This window comes from Sciurus carolinensis, chromosome 10, assembly GCF_902686445.1.
Source record: "Sciurus carolinensis chromosome 10, mSciCar1.2, whole genome shotgun sequence".
Lineage (NCBI taxonomy): Eukaryota > Metazoa > Chordata > Mammalia > Rodentia > Sciuridae > Sciurus > Sciurus carolinensis.
Genome location: NC_062222.1, coordinates 35249343 through 35273598, shown reverse-complemented (window position 1 = coordinate 35273598; position 24256 = coordinate 35249343). Strand labels below are relative to the sequence as shown.

At 32.8% G+C, this 24256-nt stretch overlaps 1 pseudogene; it reads left to right on the top strand.

Annotated features, from left to right (window-relative positions):
* Positions 1-13708: 13708 nt before the first annotated feature.
* LOC124994168 (60S ribosomal protein L6-like) lies at positions 13709-14561 on the top strand (annotated as a pseudogene).
* Positions 14562-24256: the final 9695 nt, after the last annotated feature.

The following is a 24256-nucleotide window of genomic DNA, read 5'->3' as shown; positions in this document are numbered from 1 at the left end:
AAAAGCTTTTTAGTATGAGACCATCCCATTTATTGATTCTTGCTTTTATTTCTTGTCCTTTGGGAGTCTTATTAAGGAAGTCTGATCCTAAGTCAACATGATGAAGACTCGTACCTACTTTGTTTTCTATTTAGTGCAGGGTCTCTGGTCTAATTCCTGTCTTTGATTCATTTTGAGTTGAGTTTTGTGCAGGGTGAGAGCTAGAGGTTTAATTTCATTTTACTACATATGGATTTCCAGTTTTCCCCAGCACCAATTGTTGAACAGACTATCTTTTCTCCATTGTATGTTTTTGGCTCCTTTGTCTAGTATGAGGTAACTGTATTTATGTGGGTTTGTCTCTGTGCCTTGTATTCTGTACCATTGGTCTGCCTGTCTATTTTGGTGCCAATATCAAGCCGTTTTTGTTACTATTGCTCTGTAGTATAATTTAAGGTCTGGTATTGTAATACCTCCTGCTTCACTTTTCCTGCTCACGATTATTTTGGTTATTCGAGGTCTCTTATTCTTTGAGATGAAGTTCATGATTGCTTTCTCTATTTCTATGAGGAATGTCTTTGGAATTTTAATTGGAATTTCACTGATTCTATATATCACCTTTGGTAGAATGGTCATTTTGACAATATTAATTCTGCCTATCCAAGAACTTGGGAGATCTTTCAATCTTCTAAGATTTTCTTCAATTTCTTTCTTTAGTGTTCTTTAGTTTTCATTGTAGAGGTCTTTCACCTCTTTTGTTAGATTGATTCCCGAGTATTTTTTTTTTTTTTGAGGCTATTGTGAATGGAGTGGTGTTCCTAATTTCTCTGTCAGAGGATTTATCACTTATGAAAATGCATTATTGCACTTATGCATTATATTTTTGCATATTGATTTTATATCCTGCTATTTTCCTGAATTCACTTATTAGTTCTATAAGTTTTCTAGTGGAGTTTTTTGAATCCTCTAAATATAGAATCATGTCATCAGCAAACATTTTCAGTTTGAGTTCTTCTTTTCTTATATGTATCTCTTTAATTTCTTTGGTCTGTCTAATTGCTCTGACTAGTGTTTCAAGGATGATGTTAAAAAGAAATGGTGAAAGAGGGCATCCCTGCCTCATTCCAGTTTTTAGAGGGAATGCTTTCAGTTTTTCTCCATTAAGAATGATGTTGGCCATGGGCTTAGCATAGATACCCTTTACAATGTTGAGGTATGTTCCTACTATTCCTGTTTTTTTTAGAGTTTTGAGCATGAAGGGGTTCTGTATTTTATCAAATGCTTTCTCAGCATCTATTGAAATAATAATATGATTCTTAACTTTACGTGTATTGATGTGATGAATAACATTTATTGATTTCTGGATGTTGAAACAACCTTGCATCCCTGGGATAAAACCCACTTGATCATGGTGCACTATCATTTTAATATGTTTGTGTATGTGATTTGCCAGTATTTTGTTAAGGATTTTTGCATCTATGTCCATAAGGGATATTGGTCTAAAGTTTTCTTTCCTTTTCTTTGTCTGGTTTTGGTATCAGAGTGATACTAGCTTCATAGAATGAGTTTGAAAGGGTTCCCTCCCTTTTCTATTTCCTGAAATACTTTGAGGAGTATTGGTATCAGTTCTTTTATAAAGGTCTTGTAGAATTTAACTGAAAATCCATCTGGTCCTTGGCTTTTCTTCTTTGGTAGACTTTTGATGGCTTCTTCAGTTTCGGTGCTTGAAATTGATCTGTTTAAATTGTGTATCTTTCTGATTCATTTTGGAGGATTATATGTCTCTAAAAATTTGTCAATGTCTTTGATATTCTCTATTTTGTTGGAGTATAGATTTTCAAAGTAGCTTCTAATTATGTTATGCATTTCAATGGTGTGTGTCATGATCTTTCCTTTTTCATCACAAATCCTAGTAATTTGAGTTTTCTCTGTTCTCATCGTTAGTGTGGCTAAGGGTTTATCAATTTTGTTTACTTTCTCAAAGAACAAATGTTTTATTTTGTCAATTTTTTGAATTATTTCTCTTGTTTCAATTTCATTGATTTCAGCTCTGATTTTAATTATTTCCTGTCTTCTACTATTTTTGGTGTTGATCTGTTCTTTTTTTTCTAAGGTTTTGAGATATAATGTTAGTTCATTTAGTTATTGACTTTTTATTTTTTTTAAGGTATGATCTCAATACAATGAACTTTCCCCTTTCAGAGTGTCCCAGAGATTTTGATATGGTGCATTGTTGTACTCATTTACCTCCAAGAATTTTTTTATTTCTTTCCTGATGTCTTCTGTTATCACTGTATCATTCAATAGCATATTATTTAGTCTCCAGGTATAGGGGTAGGTTTTGTTTGTTTTTTTATCATTGATTTCTAATTGCATTCCATTATGGTCTGATAGGATACAAAGTAGTATCTCTACTTTTTTGTATTACTAATGGCTTCTTTGTGGCATAGCATATAGTGTATTTGGGAGAAGGATCCATGAGCTGCTGAGAAGAAAGTATATTTGCTCAATGATGGATGAAATACTCTATAAATGTCTATTTAGTCTATATCATTGACTGCATTATTTAGTTCTATAGCTTCTTTATTCAGTTTTTGTTTGGAGGATTTATCCAGTGGTGAGAGTAGTGTGTTAAAGTCCCCTACTATTATTGTGTTTTGGTCTATTGGATTCTTAAAATTGAGAAGCATTTGTTTGATGTACATAGATGCTCCATTGTTTAGGTTATAAATATTTATGATTGTTATGTCTTGCTGATTCATGCTTCCCTTAAGCAGTGTGAAATGTCCTTCTTTATCCCTTCTGACTAACTTAGGTTGAAGCCTACTTTATCTGATATGAGGATGGAGATCTCTGCTTTTTACTGAGTTCATGTGCAGGGTATATTTTTCCCCATCCTTTCACCTTTAGTCTGTGGATGTCTTTTTCTATGAGATGAGTCTCTTGAAGTCAGCATATTGTTGGGTTTTACTTTTTAATCCAACCTGCCAGTCTCTGTCTTTTGATTATTGAGTTTAGGCCATTAACATTCAGGGTTATTATTGTGATATGATTTGTATTTCTAGCTATTTTGGCTTATTTTTGGTTTTTAACTTAAGTTGGTTTCTCCTTTGATTGGCTTTTCCTTTAGGGTAGTTCCTCTCTTTGCTGACTTGTATTGTTGCTTTTCACTTCCTCCTTATGAAATATATTGCTGAGAATGTTCTGTAGTACAGGCTTTCTATTTGTAAATTCTTTTAACTTTTGTTTTTTGTGGAAAAATTTTATTTCATCATCAAATCTGAAAGTTAGTTTTGCTGGGTATAGGATTCTTGGTTGGCATTCATGTTCTTTTAGAGCTTGAAATATTTGTTCCAGGCCCTTCTTGCTTTTAGGATCTGGGCTGAGAAAACTGCTGATATCCATATTGGTTTCCCTTATAAGTAATCTGACACTTTTCTCTCACAGCCTTTAAAATCCTATCTTTATTTTGTATGTGAGGTATTTCCATTATAATGTGTCTTGGTGTGGATCTGTTGTAATTTTGTACACCTGGTGTTCTGTCAGATTCTTGTATTTGATTTTCCATTTCATTCTTCAGCTCTGGGAAATTTTCTGATATTATTTCATTGAACAAGTTGTTCATTCCTTTGGTTTGTCTCTGTGCCTTCCTCAATCCCAATAAATCTTAAATTTGGTCTTTTCATGATATCCCATAATTCTTGGAGGTTCTGTTCATGATTTCTTAACATCGTCTCAGTTTGTTCAACTTTATTTTCAAGATTAAATATTTGTCTTCATTGTCTGAGATTTTGTCTTCCATGAGATCTATTCTGTTGGTGATACTGTCTATTGAGCTTTTAATTTAGTTTATTGTTGCTTTCATTTCAAGTATTTCTGTTTGTTTGTTATTTTTTTTTCCAGAATATCTCTTTATTGAAGTGTTCTTTTGCTTCCTGCATTTTCTCTTTTAACTGCTTATCAGAGTGATCATGCCTTGCCTGTATTTGCTCTCTTATCTCATCTATTGCTCCATGGCTCATTTTAATTATGTAGAGTCTAAACTCCTTTTCTCTCATTTCTACTGCCATGCTGTCATTGGATTCTACCAAAATATCACCTTGGTTTCTTAGGGACACTTTCTTCCCCTCTGTTTTCATATTGTTTCTATACATTTCCCTCTAGCAGTGAAGATCAGAGATACTGAAGTTTCCCCCCTGTAGGCTTATTGTGACCCTGCAATTTTTCCAGTACCTCTCCTTTGAGGGGGAGTTCAATATTAGCAGCACCCAATACACAGAAAATGCAGCCCAGAACCAGATAGCCCCTATAAAGACTTTGACATTACTGTAATAAACAGGATGAGTTTGATTATTTTTTACAGTATTTCCAGAGGTGAACGAAGTGGATGAGAAAGGGTGTAGAATACCTGTGTGAGTAAACACAGGTACCTGATGAAGGACCTCCAGTCTCCTGTAGGTGTCTCAGGAAGGGAGCTGCCCCTCCTCTGATGGTGGCCATGCACTCAGGAATAATTCAAAATACCTGCATCAGCCTCCAAAGAAGCCACAGTATGGGTGCACCATGTTAGTGCAGCGGGTAGGCACAATGTCCAGTGTCCATCTGCAGTAGAGGGGATGGGTGACCACCAAGGTGAAACTATTAAAAATGAGAGAATAGGAAAAAAAAATCCACATGCTTAAAATTTACTTTGGATCCTTATCTCACATTTTATTCAAAAATCTATTCAAAATGGACTAAAGACTTAAACATAAGACCTGAAATCATGAAACTATGAGAAGACAGTAGGGAAAAATTCTATGACATTGTTATACAAAATATTTCTTGAATATGACCTTTGTTGGCTGAACACAAGCAACAAAAGCAAAAATGCCAATGTGATTACAACAAATTAAAAACTTTCTCCACTGCAGAGAGTAAATTAATAACCTAAAATGACAATCTGCAAATTGGGAGAAAATATTTAAAAACTATACATCTGATAAGGAAATAAAATTATATGTACACACACACACATACACATATATATATTAATTATAATATGTATTTATATATATATATATAAAGGAACTTCAATACACTTATATTCATTGAACTATATACTATATATATGCATATACATTATATAATTACTTTATCAGATGTATAATTTTCCAAAATATAGATGGATAGACTAAAGATTTTGGGGGGTTTTTTGGTTTTTTTTGGTACTCAGGGGCACTTGACCACTGAGCCACATCCCCAGTTTTAACTTTATTTTGAATTTTATTTGGAGACAGGGTCTCGCTGAGTTGCCTAGAGCCTCACTGTTGCTGAAGCTGGCTTTGAACTACTGATTCTCCTGCCTCAGCCTGAGCAGCTGGGATTACAGGCATGTGCCACCAAAGCACGGTCATATGAAGATCTTAAACAACTAAATAGCAAGAGAAAAAACATCCAACTGAAAATGCAAAGATGAATACAGACCTTTCTCAGATAAGTCATACAAAGAGAAAAAAGTTATAAGAAAAATGTTCAATGACATTAAACATTAAGAAGTACATCTTACTCCAATTAGAATGGCTATTATCAAGAACACAAATGATAATAGATGTTGGAGTGAATATGGAGAAAAAGGCACACTTTTTCATTGATCGTGGAATTGCAAATTTGTACTCTGAAAAGCAGTGTGGAGAATCCTCAGAACACTTGGAATGGACCCACTATTTGACTAAGTTACCCACTCCTCGGTTTATACCCAAAGGACTTAAAATTAGCATACTACAGTAATGCGGCCACATCAATGTTTATAGCAGCTCAATTCACAATGGCTAGATTGTGGAACCAACCTAGATGCCCTTCAACAGATAAGAATTAAGAAACTGTGGTATATATACACAGTGGAATATTATTCAGCATAAAGAAGAACAATATTATGGCATTTGTAGATAAATGGATAGAATTGGAGAATATCATGCTAAGTGAAATAAGCCTATCCCAAAAAACCAAAGGCCAAAGGTTTTTCCTGATAAGTGGATGATGATATATAATGGGAGTGGGGGAGAAGGGGGTGAGAGAAGAATGAAAGAACTTTAGATTACTTAGAGGGAAATGAGAGGAAGGAGGGGGGGTAATGAAGAATGGTGTAATGAGACAGACATTAGTACCCTATATACATGTATGAAATCATGTACCCAATTAGTGTACAATTAATAAAAATGCAGTCTGTAAAAACTTAAATGAATGAATGAATGAATTAATTAATTAATTAAATAAAGATAAAAAAAGAAGTACAAGTTAAAACCACACTGAAGTATCCCCTAACTGCTGTTACAGTGTCCATTCTAAAAAATGAAAGACAAGTGTTGCAAATGATGCATAATAAAGGGAACCCTTGCACACGGCACATGTAGGTACATTTACATTTCATACTGACAGAAAACAGTAGAGTTTCCTCATGCAATGAAAAATCATAGAACCCAGCAATCCCAATACTGGCTATGTATCCAAAGGATATGAAAGTGGTATGTCAAAGAGACATCTGTACTCCTATGAGTACTAAACAATTATTCACAGAAGCCAAGTTATGGAATCAACCTAATGGTCCATAAATAGAAGAATGGATAAAGAAAATACAGTTAATAACAATATATTACAATTTCAAAATCACTAAGCAGACTTTTTGTTCTCACCACAAAAAAATAAAATGTGAAGTAATACATATCTTAATTAGTTCCACTGAGTCATCCACATGCATACGTATTTCAAATAGAATTTTGTACAAAATAAATAGGCATTTTCAATTAAAAAAAACAAAATAATACAACAAACAACAAAAACTGCACAAGCTACTCCAACTCTCCCAATATAAAATCAAGTAGCTTAATACATGTTAAGAAAATTTACTTATTTCTTTAAAATTCCTAAAATAAAAATCAGTAAGAATAGATGATTTCACCAGAAAAGTTTATTAGCTATCTAAGGATGAATTACTACCCATTCTACACAAACCATATACTCAATTCAATATTAAAAATTCAATCTATACAATCCACTCTTAATGGATTAGAAAAGAAAATTACATGATCTTATCAATACGGAAAAAGTTTGACAAAATTCAGAACTGATTCGTCTTTCCAAAAGTTTGGAATAGAGAGAAATTTTCTTAACTTTATAGAAAACAAAAACCATTGCCAACTTCATGCTTAATAATTAAAAGATTGAATGCTTTCCCTGAGATTTGGAGTATAGAAATTAACTCTTATCACTATTTATATATTTATATCTAGGGCATAAATGAATAAATAAAAGGCATACAGTTTAGACTAAGAGGTAACATGATACCTATTTACAGATGACATAATTACTCATGTATAAAATCAATGAGTATCAAGAAATGAACAAAATGCTCCTTGACTTAATGAGTTCAGCAATATCACAGGCTACCAAAAACCTTATTAAAATAAATTTCATTTTTATATATTACCAATGAACATGTGGACACCCAAATTTAAATTCTAATACCATTTATAATCATTAAAATAAGACAGGTGCAAATCTATCAAAATTTTTAGGCTGAAAACAATACATTTATCAAAAAATATTAAGAAAGAAAGAAGATCTATATAAATTGAGAAACAGATTGTTAATTGATTGGAAGATGATTCAACATAGCAAAAATGTCAATTCTCCCCTAAACTAATTAAAGTCTTAAAGAAATTCTGAAAAACTTCTATGAATGTAGACAATCTAATTTTCAAACTGGAATGTTTTCTCTGTGCAAGAGAGAGGGAGAGAGAGGGTGAGAGAGAGAGAGAGAGAGAGAGAGAGAGAGAGAGAGAAAGAGTGTGTGTGTGTGTGTGTGTGTGTGTGTGTGTGTGTGTGTGTGTTTGTTCCTGGGGATTAAATTCAGAGTTTGGGCATGCTAGGCAAGCATTCTACAACTTAGCTACATTCCCAGCTCTTGAAAACTTTTAGGATTTAGGATTGGGCAAAGAGTTTTCAGACTGACAACATTCACACACTTTTAGTGGCAATAAAGAATAACATAGCCATTTCAATAAGCAGTTTTAAAAAAAGAATTAAACATCAACTACCATAACAGCCAGAAATTGATCAAATTTCTCTTCATTTAAAAATATCTTAAAAAGTGATATTGGTGGTTCTAGTTTACAATGAATAAAATACTTGATGATACTCTTCATAGAATTTTAAAGTCCAGAAAATAGACCGCTTGAATATTTAAATTCAATATTTATTTCATTCATATACCGTGGGCTAACTAGGAATAAAAAATCATCCAGCACACAGGAAGTTAAAATTTATGTCTGACATCCAATAAAAATCTACACAGAAATGTCACAGGTAATAGAATTAGCAAACGTAATAGCTTAAAATGCATCCTATAGTTTCAATTAGCAAATATTTAACATTATTTAATGCAAATTAATTGTTTCAATAGCAAATATATAGAAATCTATAAGAAAATCCAGAAAATATAAATGACTATTTCTGTCCTTTGTGAGCATATGCCACACTTGGTGAAGTAGCTTATACTTTAACTAAAATAATTGCAGAAATATTAATAGTAAATTCCAAATTTTTATTCTAAAAAGTTGTATGTGATAGGAGGCAAAATTTCTTAGACAAAAGACTTTAGATTTTCATATAGGAGAATAGAACACAATCTTTTTATAAGAAATCTCAGAACTGAATGGGAAAGTACTTGGAGGAAGATTCTCAATGCAAAATAAGAGCTAATGAGAATTTGAGGACTCTACCACTAATAGGCTGCCTGAATTACCAATGAGTCTGATACCCTTTATTCTTCTTTCAGCTATCAATAAAACATGAAACTTATCTTTTTTTCCTTCATTCCTCTAAAGCTAACTGAGCTATTAAAAACAGCTCTAAAATGAAGAAACAGAACAATGGGAAACAAAACATGACACTATAAAATATTATTTATAAAGGGTAGTTTTTTGGTACAACATGACTAGAAAGTGGAGTGAGGAATCCAATATTCCTTCTAACTTTTTCAAGATACAGAGGCCAAAAGAATGAATTCATTTTTATCCTATTTAATATCTTCAAATAACAGAAGATTATTAAAAAGCTATATAACTCTCTTTAGTAAAGGCCTAGTATGATAATATGAATCTTTTATATACAGAGTAATTTTTTAATTTATTATAAATGTTCATAGAAAATGAATTACTCATTAGTGTAGCCTGTACTTTTCAAGAACTTATAAATGATTAATTCATATTTTATCATTTAATAGTGCTCAGAAAACCATAGGATTTTTAAAAAGTTACCATACTTATGCATTTATTAATCTGAGATCAAATACATCTAAATTATGCTAAAAATAGAATAACATAAGTTTAAGTTACATGTGTTTTAAGTATATATTTAGAATTCTATGCTAACAATGAACTACAAGTTGTCTGATTCATGTAATTTTCTTCCTAATCAAGAAACCTAAAAGTGTAGGACTTTTTCAATTATCTATGTGCCTGTCACAATGATTAGTATCAAAGATGAAAAAAAGAGGTAAAGGACTTTAGAATAAAAGTTCACACTATTGATTTGTCTCAATACACCAATTCTCTAAGAGGTAAATAATCTGAAACGTTTTATATCTTATGAGTTAAAAACCTATCTCATAATTACTTTATATACATCTGGCCAAGAAAGGCTAACTAGGAATAAAAATATCATCCAGTAAGCCAGAAATGAATGTCTGACATCCAATAAAAATTACAAACTATTAATAAGTAAGAAAACATATGACCCACAATGAGCACAAAAAATAATCAATGAAAATCTACACAGAAATGAGATGGGTAAAAGAATTAGCAAACAAAATAGCATTAAAATGTATCCTACAGATTCAAGAAGATGCAGGAAAGATTGATCATGTAGAGACAAGGAAGATATGGAAGCAAAACAAATCCCACTTCTAACATGGAAATTTTTAAACTGAGATGAGAGACACTGCACAGGATTATCATTAGATTAGACACTGAGTAAGAAAAGATTAGTGAACTTGAAGATGTAGTATAAGAAAATGATGTCTAATGAAGCACACACAGAAATGACTGGATGAAAAAGAGAACAGAGCATGAATGAGTTGTTTAGATCGTTCAAACAGAATAATGTAAGTGCCATTGGAGATCCTGAAAGAAAGAGTGAAGCTGGAAGAAAAAAGTCTGTACATAATTATTTACACAGCCAAGTGTCTTTCAGAAACAAAGGCGAACTAAAAACATTTCCAGGTATATAAAATCTGAAAAAGTTTATTATGAGAAAGTCTGCAATACAACAAATACTAAAATTTCTTCAGGCAGAAGGCAACTAATAAAAGGGAAATATAGATTTCTAGATGGAATAAATAGCACTAGTTTAAAAAAATAGAAACTCTTTAAAAGATAAATGACTATTTAAAGCAAAAAAATAATATAAGAATCATAATGCATGCAGAAGAAAAGTTATGACAACGTTTTACAAAGGTCAAGAGTGGTTAGAAGAAATTGTACTATTGTGTGATTTATACTTCATATTAAATGGTATTAAAAAACTTGAAGGTAAAACAACAATTTAAGACGTATACTATATGTCTAAACCAACCGTAATGAAGTTCTAACACTTCAATGGGACTCAAATTTAAAACCATTAAATAAAAGCTCTGGGGAAAATCCTCAAATATTTGTAAACTACTTTTTAACAATGAAGCAGATGTAGTTATTCAACAAATACAAAGTTGATGTAATACTAAAAAGTCAATGTATAATATTCTCAATGCAGTCTCTCAACAATGTGTAAAAAATAAACATCTCAACAGATGCAAAAAAAATTAATAGAAGTCATCATCCATTTTCTATAAAATACATTCATTTTCTATAAAAATTAAAAATAAAAACACTTAACTGTGAAAAGGAGGAAATTTCCTTTTTAATAAGAGTAGCTAGGAGAAACCTCAATAAAATATTTTATTTATTGATGAAAGACTGACTGCATTTCCTCTGAAGTCCTAAACAAAGGAAAGAATGCTCACTCTCATTATTTTTATTCAAAATTGTACTGGAGGTTTTAGGTAATACAATAAGGAAATGGAAGACATTCAGCTTGGGAAGAAAAGGATAAAACATAAATAAATAAATTTTACTTGCAAATGAAATGACTTGACATGTAGAAAATTCTTCAAAAATCTACCCAAAAGTTGGTAAAATGTGTGAGTATAACAACGTTGCAGAATTCAAGACTGATGGAAAAACCAACTGGATTTTATATATTACAAAAACCACAAATTAAAATTAAAAGTGCAGTTAAAAATATATATACATATATAAGGAGGCAAACCCCAGTGCTGACCCTATCACCTGGTCACTCATAAGGAGTCTGCCCCAGGAATATCACCACAGCAATGAAACTCCAATATCCTGTCTCATTGAACTTCAACAGAACAGTTTCTCCTGCCCCTCAAGATCACACATGGCCCACTCCAAGTTGACATTCTGTGCTGTCCATTTGGACCTTCTGCTTTGACAAGTGTATGCAACTGATTTGTTAAAATACTCACCTGATCACTTACAGTGATTCGTTGACTCTGCATTCATCTGTCTCTCTGCCTGTACTCTCTACTCAGTGTCCTGTAACTCTGTGGTCATCTTAACCCTTTCTTAGTCTTTCTGTGAACTACATATATCATTATATGAGGTATGATGTGTGGTTTGAGTGTTACAGATGTTAAAAATTAAGGTTAGATTAAAAGAAGAAACAGATGAAAACTGCCATTCATACCAGTATGAAAATAACATGAAATTTTTAAGAGTTTTATTTGATATAAAGATATGCATTATTTATACACATCAATGTACAAATTGTGGACAGAAATAAATTTAGAGATATAGTTGTTTTATGGTTCAAAAGACCCAATATTGATATAACGATTCTCCCCCAACTTATCCTAATGATTCAGTGTGACCTTATTCAAAATCTAAACATTGTTGTATAAAAGCAATTCTAAATGAAAAGAATTTAAAATAGCCAGAAATAAATGGGAAAAGTAAAATTGAAGAATTCATATTAATTGATGTCAAAACTTATCATAGTGTCACAATAACCAAGGGAGTATGTTGGTAGAAAGATAGATAAAATTATATTGGGGCAGAATAAGTACCATAAATAGACCTACACTTATATGTCTCAGTTTATTTTCAAAAAAGACAAATAGATAATTCAATGTAGAATAGGTAATCTTTTCAAAAATTGACATTGAAAAAAATTACATATTTGTATACACAATACTAATACCAATGCACACTTCACAGGCTCTATAAAAATTAATTCAAAATATGCCACAGACATAAATATTAAAGAAAAATCTAAAAATACTTAGAAGAGCAAAGGAGAAAATATTTATGATCTTAACTGGGCAATAATTTTGTAGATGAAAATAGTCTCTCTATTGTGAGAAGCAATGAATACATATTGTGTAAGGAACACTTCAAAGATCAAGCAAACTAAATTAGGAGATAGATATGGTAATTAAAACTGGGTCACTTATGTGACATGCACTAAATATCTTTAACAAATTAAATTAAATATCTTTAACTAATTAAATACTAGCTTTTAGCATAAGTAAACTCTGAAATTTTAAAGCTAAAAAAATTTAGATCACCAGTGATAGATAGCCCATTGCCCCAAGTATACACAACTAATTTGTATCTGGGCACATGACCAAGCAGAATAAGGTAAAATGCTCTTGAGTGGTGTGAATGAAGTCAAGTATGTAGCCTTTAAACTATGTTCTATTCCCTGTTTTTTCTTTCTTTTTTTTTTTTTTTTTTTGTTCTCCCTGGGAGTTGTAAGTTGCTATGATAACTTAGGCAGCAGAGGAAAGGAATAATCTCTCTTGATGTCACAAAGCAGGAGGATCTATATCCTGGACACCAAGAAAGCTTCCACTCCATCCTTAAAATGTTAAAAGCTGATTCATAATACAAACTGACAAACTTCCAGCTTGTTTAAGCTACTGTTGACTTGGATCTTTAGGGCCCCCAAAATTCAGCTTTAACAAAAAATGTAGACTACATGACTGAATCAAATAGGTTTATGTGGAAGATGGGGACTTGAAAAAGTCAATTTGGGTTACACTGTAACTGTATGTTGGGGAGGAGAGTATAGATAAATAAGAAGGACATAAAATAAGAGGTTTTGAAGAAATAATTCTGCATTTTTAATAACATTCGATAAAAAAAACTCTCAGAAGAAAAATATGTTCTTCAAATTTTATAAATGGAAGAAGAGAAAAAAGATAATGAATATAAAACCATCTATAAGGCTTTTCAATCTTCAATTGAAAACCTGATTTATTACTATTTTTTAAAATATCTTAGTACTCCTTTTTTAAAAACTACAGTTCATATTTTATTTGTATTTCATTTGTGTTCCTCTTCTGTCTTTTTCTGTTTCAGCATCCAATCAAATTACCATATTATTTAGTTGTCATGCATCCTTAGATTCTTTTGTTTCATTAAAATTTCTTAGGTTTCCCTGTTTCTTGATAACCTTGTACATTTTGAGGAAAATCAGTAAGGTATTTTGTAAAATATTCCTTAATTTGTTCTTGTCTAGGGTTTTTCTCACATTTAGACATTTCTGAGAGGAAGACCACAGAAGTCAACTATCAAGTGTAGCTATAGACTGGAAACCGGGTACTTAGTTCTCTTTCCCATCTTGCAAGATGGCAGGTGAAAAGACTGAGAAGCCTGACACTAAGGAGAAGAAACCTGGAGCCAAGAAGGCTGATGCTGTTGACAAGGTTAAGAAGGGAGACCCTAAGGATAAGAAACCCAAGAAAGGGAAGCCCCACTGCAGCCGAAACCCTGTCCTTGTTAGAGGAATTGGCAGATACTCCGGTCTGCTATGTATTCCCGAAAGGCCATGCACAAGAGGAAGTCCTCAGCTGCTAAATCCAAGGTTGAGAAGAAGGAGAAGGTTCTTGCTACTGTCACAAAACCAGTCGGTGGTGACAAGAAGGGTGAAACCAGAGTCGTTAAGCTTCACAAAATGCCTAGATACTATCCGACTGAAGATGCGCCACAAAAACTGTTGAGCCACGGTAAAAAGCCCTTCAGTCAGCATGTGGAAAACTGCAAGCCAGCATCACTCTGGGGACCATCTTGATCATCCTCACTGGGCGCCACAGAGGCAAGAGAGTGGTTTCCCTGAAGCTGAGCAGTGGCTTGCTACTTGTGACAGGACTCTTTCCCTTAATTGAGTCCCTCTACATAGAACACACCAGAAATTAGTTATTGCCACCTCCACAAAGACTGATATCAGCAATGTGAAAATCCCCAAACACCTTACTGATGCTTACTTCAAGAAGAAGAAGTTGAGGAAGCCCAGACATCGGGAAGGTGAAATCTTCAACACAGAGAAAGAGAAAGAGATTACAGAGCAGCGGCAAGGTTGATCAGAAAGCTGTGGACTCACAAATTTTACCCAAAATCAAAGCTATTCCTCAGCTCCAGGGCTACATGCGATCTGTTTTTGCTCTAACAAATGGAATTTACCCTCACAGATTGGCGCTCTAAATTTCGTACCAAGAACCTAATTAAATAACTGATACATTAAAAAAAAACTATCAAGTGTACATACTAACAACATAATTTGTCATTGATGATATTAACCTTGATCACTTGGGTAACATAATGTTTTTGAGGTTTCTTCACTGTAAGTTACTCCTCTTCCCTTTTCCAAACTATCCTTTCTGGAAGCAACTCAGTAAATAAAGTCCATGTTCTAGGGAGAGAGTATATAAGCTGTATCTCCCTGAGGGAGACGTTTGCATGTAAATTATTTGAAATACTTTTGCATGGAAAATCTGTCTCTTATTCCCCATTTATTTATTCAATCATTCATTTATATCTATGGACTCATCTATTTCATATTTTTTTGGTTATAATCTTATTCTACATTATCAATATTGTTACTCCAATTGTTCTGACTTTGGCTATTAGGAGCTTTTCCAAGTTGACTCTTGTTCCCTTCAACAGGCCCTTTTTAAAAATATTGATTGTGCTGTTATTTATTTTATTTCATTTTTAAAACATTATAATCATATGATCATGGTATACAAAGTAATGCTAGATGTAAATGCCATGTAGAATGATTGAATAAGGTGAATTAACATATCATTACCTTTATGGTTATACTTTATTCCTTCTGACAAACTACAGTTGGAATCCTTTGGCCAACATCTCTCCATTCTTCTCACCTTCTAGCATTTAGTCAACCTACTGTTTTCTGATTCTGTAGAACATTTCTTTATCCCTTTGTATAGATATATGGACACTTTGTTGTTGGCTATTTGAAGATATATTGGTTGAGAATAATGGTTCAAGGAACATGAGAATAGAAATGTCTATACAAGGTGTGGAATTCTTTTCCTGTGACCTTATAACCAGATCATGTGTTAGTTCTACTTTTAATTTTAGAAGGAATCTTCATATTGTTTTTCATAATGGCTATCATAATTCACATTCCCAACAAGAATGTACAATGTTTCCCTTCTCTCCACATCCTCACCAATACTTGCTATCTCTTGCATTTTAGATAATTACCATTCTATCAGGTGTTAGCTCTTTGTGGTTTTCAATTGCTTTTCCCTGATAATAATGATAATGAACATATCTTCATATGGACATTTTGGTCTAAAAAATCCACTGATGTTCTCTTTTGAGTTTTTAATTAGGGTGTCTATTTTTCTTTGTTACTGAGTTGTGGGAAGTATTCTTTTATATATTTTGGATATGAACTTGTTATCAGATATATGGTCAGCAAATATTTCTCCCAATTAATAGGTTGAGTTTTCATTTCATTGATCGTTTCCTTTGCTGCAGAGAAACTTTTGAGTTTTTGTGATTCCACTTCTTTATTTTTGCCTTTGTTTCCTGTACTATTGGTTTTATATATGATTAGTCATTGCCAAGACAATATCAAAAAACTTTTCCTCTATTTTCATTTAGGAGTTTTACAGTTCCAGTTTGAGTCCTCATGCATATTGTTGATTTTTATATATTGTGTAGATAAGGATCCAATATCATTCCTTTTCATATGGACTTCCAGCTATCCCAATAACACTGATAGAAAAGATGATCTCTCCCCCCATTGTGTATTGTTGGAAAATGTTTTAATCAACTTTTTCATCGCTGTGATCAAAAGATCAAAAAGAACAATTAGAAATGAAAAACTTTATTTTAGGGCTCATGGATGGTATCAGAGGTTGGCTCCATTCCTTGGTGCTCGGGGTGAGGCAGAACATCATGACAGAAGAGTGGAGCAAAGGAAAACAGGTAGAAACATAGTGCCAGGAAGCAAAGAGGGCTCCACTTCACCAGATACAGCATATATACATACCCCAAAGGTACACCTGTAATAACCTCTCTTCCAGTCACGCCCAGGCACACTGTTTCAGAGATCTCAGTCCATGGATAATCAGATCCATTTCTTGCGGCTGTAAGTGAGGCAGAACATCCTGGCAGAAAAGTGGAGCAGAGAAAAGCAGTTGGAGACATGGCACCAAGGAAGCAGAGAGAGGTTCCACCATACACCAAATACTATATATATATATATATATATATATGCCCTCAGCGACCCAATTATTCCAGCCACACCCTACCTGCCTTCAGTTACCACTCAGTTAATCCCTATAAGAGGATTAATTCACCCATGGTGTCAAGGCTCTTATAATCCAATAATTTCAATTTGCATTGTCTCAAATATGAGCTTTTGAGGGACACCTCACATTCAAACCATAACATCAACCTTGTTAAAGATCATTTGACCACGAAAGAATAAGTTTATTTCTGGGTTTTCTCTTCTGTTTTATTGGTCAATACACCTTATTTTATATCTATGTCATCTATTTTAAATGTGCTATTTTAAATAATGTGTAATTTATTTGACATTGTGAAGTATGATGGCTTTTTCTTTTTTAAGATTTTCTGCATATTGGACTTTATATAAATTTTAGAATTTTTTTTTCTTTTTGATTTCAGTGGAAAATTTCTTTGGAATGAGAGTGGGGATTGCATTGAATCTGTAGGTTGCTTTGGGTAATATGGACATTTTAACAGTATTAATTCTACCAGCACACAAACATATTACATAGTTTTATTTATCTTCTTAAGTGAACAGATTTTTCATATCCTTGATTAAATTTGTTCCTAAGTGTTTTATTCTTTTTGATACTATTGTACATGGGAATATGTTCTTGGTTTCTTTTTTCTATAGATCTTTTTGGTATAGATACATGCAATTTATAATTGTACATCAACTTTCTATCCTGCATTTTTATTAAAATACTTTATTAGGAATAACATTTTTTGCAAAATCTTTATGGTTTTCTATATTTAGGATAATGTCATTTATAGACAGAAATAATTTTACTTCTTTCTTTCTGATTCGAATACCTTTTATTTCCTTTTCTTGTCCAATTCTTTTTCCAGGGAAAACATCCTCTGTCCTATTCTGTTTTAAGTGTTTATCATGGAAAGATGTTGAAATTTGTCAGCCATTTTTTCTGTATCTGATGAGCTCATTTGTTAGTTTTGTATGTCACTTGATAAAGAAGAAAAAATAAATAAACCCATGTTGAAATGGAGGAAATAATAAAGATCATAAAAGAAAGAAATTTAATAGAGAATAGATAAAAAAAATCAACAAAATTAAGAGCTATTTTTTTAATTAATGAAATCAACAAACTCTTAGCTAGACTAAACAAGAAAAAAAAAGTGAAGTCCCAAATTAATAAAATCAGAAATGAAGGCTAGAACATGTGTGCCTCATACATAAAAAGAATCATAAGGAACTGTGATGAACATGTATATGCCAACAAATTAAGTAAGCTAAAGAAAATAGATAAATTCCAAGAAATGCACACCCTTCCCTCACTGAATCAAGAAGCATAGAACACTAGAAAATACCAATAAGAAAGAAATTGAGGGAATCAAAATAATAATTTTAAAAAATCCAACATAGAAGAGCCTAGGACTGGGTGACTTCATAATTGAATATTTCCATTAGGAAGATAATTGATTCCAATCCTTCTTAAACTCTTCCAAAAACAAAGGAGAACATTCCAATTCATTTTGTTATTCCAACATCATGCTCATACCAAAACTAGACCAAAATGTGATGGGCTGACAGATCTGACTGCATGAGAATATTATAGGCCAGACTCTAAGGGAAATGACTAAACAGACTCCATTTTGCTCCGAGACTCCATTGTATGTAGGAAATAAGCTTCTCCCACAGGAACACCCGCCTCTGTACCCATCACCAGTTACTTAGTGTGACATATTTAACAATACAGAATGATAATTCCTATGTAAAGAAAATTTGCTCTCTTTTGATCCCTATTACTCCTAAACAATGTACCATGTGAACAGTGATTGTGTGGATGTTAGTAACCATTCTCTAGCTTGTACCTAGGTAAGGATCATTTTGACCCACTTCCCCTTCTGTCGATGATCTCATGATGTTAATGTGTAATTTTGAATCATAGCAACAGACACTTATGATTAATGTGATTTTTGGTATAAGAACCCCTACAACCCTGTGGTCGGGGCTGTTCTCCCAAAAGTCATTTTTTGGGGCATTGTGTGAGACAGTCAGTCGGCCAGTTTAATAAAGACTCTCAAATTTGGACTTCTCAGTGGTGATTGGTCTGTTCTTAAGTTGTGCCCCATAACACAAAACTCCAGAAGACAGGAATAACTACATGCTAATACCTGTGATAAACACAGAAAGAAACTCCTTCAATAAAATGGGCAGGAACTGAATTCCCGAAACATCAAAAAGGTTATACATCATAACAAAGTGGAATTTATCTTTGAGTTGCAAGGGGTCTAATATATGCAAATAATTCATTCTATTTTTTTCAAACTATTACTCATAATGAAAGTTTTGTTGTTGTTGTTGTAGTTTAGGGTTTTTGTTTGTTTGTTTGTTTGTTTGGTACCAGGGTTTGAACCCAGGATGCTTAACAACTGAGCCACATCCCCAGTTCTTTTTTATATTTCATTAGAGACAGGTTCTCTCTGAGTTGCTTAGGGCCTCACTAAATTGCTGAGGCTGAGTTTGAACTCTCAATCCTTCTGCCTCAGCCTCCTGAGTTGCTGAGATTACAGGTATGTGCCCCTGTGCCCAGCATGACATTTTTTTTTAATAAAATCTAATTTACCATTATTTTAAATTGCATGTATGAGTTTTTTGTATTGTATCTAAATATTTATTGACAAGTCCATGATCATGAAAATTTTCTTCTAATTTCCTTCTAAATGTTTTGTAGTTTTGCATTGTACATTTATGTCCAAAGTACCATTCTGAGTTAATTTTGAGGGAAGCTGTCAGGTCTTTGCCTAGATTTGCATTTTTGTGTGCAGATGTCCACTTGGTTTCACATCATTTATTTAAAAAAAAAAAAAAACCTATCCTTTCTCCATTGATTTGGGTTTGTACCTTTGTCAAAGATTACCTGATTCAATTTTATGGGTCTATTTCTGGGTTCTTTAATCTGTTCTGATAAACTGTTTGTCTATTCTTTCACTGATACCAAACTGTCTTGATAATAATTGATATAGATTGTCTTAAAGTCAGGTATTATTAGTCCTATGATTTTATATTACTTTTTTCTTCAGTCTTCTGTTGGTTACAAAAACTGTGATCAAGAGAATGGGAAATTTCTGGAATTAAAGCAGCCCTGTGACGCTTGATAGGGTTGATGAAGGGGTATATGTTTATCAAAAATTATAAAATATGCAATTGCAATTATATTGCAAACAAACACAAAACAAACCCTAAGTAAGATTCTGTGCTGAGACATCAGGGATGATGTGTACTGTTTTTAAAATACATTGAAATGCACCAATGAGATGGGTTGATGGATAAACAAAGGGATGTGAAGACATACTGACAGGTAATGAAGCAAATAAAAGTATTTACTGTAGAAGTTAGGTCACCATGCATTCATGTTCTGAGTAGAAGTTTTTCTGCTTTTCTGTATGTTTAAATTTGTTTTCGTAATAAAATTTGAGGGGAAAATGATGAAAAATTCTACAAAAAAGCATACTTTTCCATATTGCTATTAATTTAAAGTGTGTTGATGTTTTCCATTGACTGATGAAGAGACTTTTTAAATTATTATTCTCACCAGTGAAGTATAAAATAAAAACATGATCTCAGTATGCACAATCATTTGAAGAAAAAAGAGGCCAGAAGAAAGTGAATTTGAGTGATTATTTAGTCTTCTAAAAATTTCATATAGTCAAGATAAAAATCTTGGCCTAGAAGATATTTAAAGCATCTTCATTTTTGTAACAGTTAATTATCTTGATGCAAAGTCTCAAAACAGATGGATATTTAGGAATGCATCCAAAAACAAACTCAGAGTATGTACTACCATGGAACTCAAGCAATGGAATCCATCATCTCCACAAATAAGACTTCCAATTGGGCATCTGTGTCAGATTATTTTAAATTAATAGACTGTTACACTTTATTATTTTAGAGAAGTTTTGGGAGAAAATGCATTGCTCCCACATGTTCATTACTCTCCCCACAATCTCCCCTATTCTTAATATTTTTATATTTGCTAAAATTTATGAGCCAATAGTGATGTATTATTATGGACCAAAGCCTATTCTTAATATTAGGGTTCACTCTTCATGCTGTAAATTCTCTAGATTTTGACAAGTGTATAAGGATATGCACCCTTCACCTTACAATATCATAAAAAATATTTTCATTCCTGTAAAAATATCCTGTATTTTATCTACCAGTCTTTGGGTCGCCATCCATGACCAGCAAATAAAACCAGGCTTGGTGAGCTATCAGACACAGAAATTTGATTCTCAGGCACTGACAATGATGAGAGATTGTTCCAGATTGCCTGGTGTATGTGGTTTCCCAGCAGTGACTCACCACGGGAATTTGTGGGTCCTGCTCAGATGACCAGCTAGAGCAAAGTGGCTTGCTTAACTCCACCCAATCCTGTTTCTCAATGAAGAAGCTCCTCCTGGTCCCCCTTTAATCTGTACTGCTATGAATAAATAAAGTGTGGGCTCCTCCTTGTTGTTAGAGCCAGACGCTTTAGCATGGCTCAGCCCGTCATGCCCCCTGGTTCAAAAGATAACTGTCTTGTGTTATTGAAGGGCACCTTGCTTGCTTCAAAGCTTTGGCAGTTATGAATAAAGTTGCCATAAACATTCATCTACAGATTTTTGTGTGGGCATGTTTGCTATTCACTTGGGTAAATACTGTGGAGCATGATTGTTGCATTATACAATTAGAGAATAATTGGGTATATAAGAAAGTTCAAACTTTCTTCTAATGTATCTATATTTTGCATTCCTACCAGCACTGAAAAAGTTTTTCTGCTGCTACATGTCCTCCCCAGCATGGAATGTTGTCAGTTTGGGATTTCAACCATTCTCATAGTTGTGTAGTGGTACTCATTGTTGTTTTTACCTTAAAAGTGCCTAGTGACATATGATATTAAGTGTTTTATCATATGTTTATTTGTCATCTGTATATATGCTTTGGTGAGATGTCTATGCATATATTTTTTTTGATTTGCTATTAGGTTATTTGTTTCCTTATTGTTGAACTTTAAGAGCCTTTGTGTGTTTTGAACATGTCTATCAAATATGTATTTGCAAAGACTTTTTGCCTAAGTCTGTGGTTTTATTTCCATTCTCTTAATAATAAAAGGAAAGAAGGTTTTTTTGTTTTTGATTTGTTTTTTTTCTTTAGAATGGAAAAGATAAAGGGAAAGAGAGGGAATCATGAACTGAAATTGAATTCCATGCATTTTTGAGTTTGTTGGGATGGACCTACTATGTATGATTATAAAGCTCTAATAAAAAATTAATGATGCTCTACTTACCAATATTTTTCTCCCATGGAGTGTTCTTTTGGTGGTATAATCAAAAATACATCACCAAAACCAAGGTTAAGTATACTGTCTACTGCTACCATAAATAATTTTCTTTAATATTTGTATTTTACAATTTTGTTTGTGATAAATTTTGAGTTATTTTTATTTTTGTGAAAAAGGTAAGGTGTGTGTGTAGTTTTGTTTTGTTTTTGTTTTGTTTTTTTTTTAACACAGCACGTGCAATTGTTTCAGCACCATTTTTTTGAAACATCATTCCTTCAGCATTGAATCACCTTTGCTCCTTTGTTAAACATCAGGTGGTATGGGATTGAGGGGGTGGATATCTATATCCACAACGCACTAGTTTAAAAAAACTATAAATAAATGGAGAAAATATCAGTAGAGTAAAAGAAAAGAAACAGAGAGGGAGGTGAAAAGGGAGAGAGGAAGTGCTGGGGAATGAACTGGAGCAAATTATAGTTCACATTTGTACAATTATATCAAAATGAAACCCAATATTATGCATTTCTACAATTAACTAATAAAAATCAGTTAGAAAGGCAAAGAAACAAAAAAAGAATAAAAAAGATCAGTTGATAATATTTATATGGGTATATATCTATATCTTGGCTCTCTTATGTTTCCTTGATCTATACCTTTTCTTTTTTAATGTTTTATTGGCACATCAGAGTTATATCTAATAGTGGAGTTCACTATGACATTCATATATATGTATAATATAATTTACTCCAGTTCAATTCCTAGTACTTCCCTTTTCCCTCCCTTTATCCCTCTTTCTGATATCCTTTCTCTACTCTATTGTCTTCCTTCTGTTAATTTATTGCTTTTTTAAAAATAAATGTGTTATAGACATATGAATAAGTGCAATCCATTGTGCTATATTCCTACATGCACATAGCATAATTTGGTTAAATTCTGCAGTTACTTCCAGTTCTATATTTCTTACCTGCCCTCTGATCCCCTTCCTCTACTCTTTTATTCAATTTTCCTGGGATTCCTCTTTTTAAAATTTTTTCTTTCTCTCTAGATTCTGCATATGAGAGAAAAAATTCGACTCTTGACTTTCTAAATCTGGCTGATTTTACTTAGCATGATGTTCTGCAATTCCATTCATTCACCAACAAATGACACAACTTAATAATAGTTTTATAGCTGAGTAAAATTCCATTCTGTATATATACACATTTTCTTTATTCATTCATCTCTTGACAGCTACCTGGGTTGATTCCGTATTTTGATTATTGTGACTTGCACTACTGTACACACTGTAAGCATATATAACTATGGTATGTTGATTTTAATTATTTTGAATAAATACTGAGAAGTGGGTAATCTGGGTCATATATTGGCTCAATTTCCAGGATTTTGAAGAATCTATACATTGTTTGCCAAAGTGGTTATACTGATTTTCAATCCCATCAACAATGTCTAAGCTTAAATCCATAGCAGCATTTGTTATCATTTTCGTTCTTGATTATTGCAATTCTAACTAGAGTAAGATTAAATCTCAATGTAATTTTGATTTGCATTTTCCTGATTGCTAAGGGCGTTGAACATTTTTTTTTCATATATTTTTTGACCATTGTGATTTCTTTTGAGAAAGAAAAGAATTTGCCCATGTATTGTTTGGGTTATTTTATATATTTATTTTGGGGGGGGTATTAAGTCTCTTGATTTTTATATATTCTGAATATTAATCCGCTCTTTGAAGAGTAGCTGGCAAATATTTTCTCCCATTCTGTAGGATGGCTCTCAGTGTTCTTAATCGTTTCCTTTTCTGTGTAGAAACTTTTTAATTTGAAGACATGCCATTTATTGATTTAGGTTTTATTTCTTGGGTTTTGAGAGTCTTAAGGAAGTTGGTGCCTGCAATGATATGTCGGAATTTTGGCCCAGTTTTCTTCTAGTCTCAATGTTTCTAGTCTTATTCATAGATCTTTGATTCACTTTAAGTACATTTTTGCGAAGGGTGAGAGACAGTAATCTGATCTCACTATCCATAAACTTATCCAGTTTTCAGGCAAGCCCTATCAAGTCCACTCTCACCCTCAAGGAGTTATGTTTCTTTTCATGTGAATAAAACCTACTCTTATGCTCAAACAACAACAACAACAACAAAAAAAAAAGTCCAGTTTTCCCAGCACCACTTGTTAAAAAGTTCTCTTTTCTCCAATGTATGTTTTTAGCACCTTTGTCAAGGATCAGATGACAATAACCAAGTGGATTTGCCTCTGTTTCTTTTCCTCTATTCTTTGGCATTTGTGTTGTTTTGATGTCAATATAATGCTGTTTTTTGTTACTATAGCTCTGTAGTATAATTTGACATCA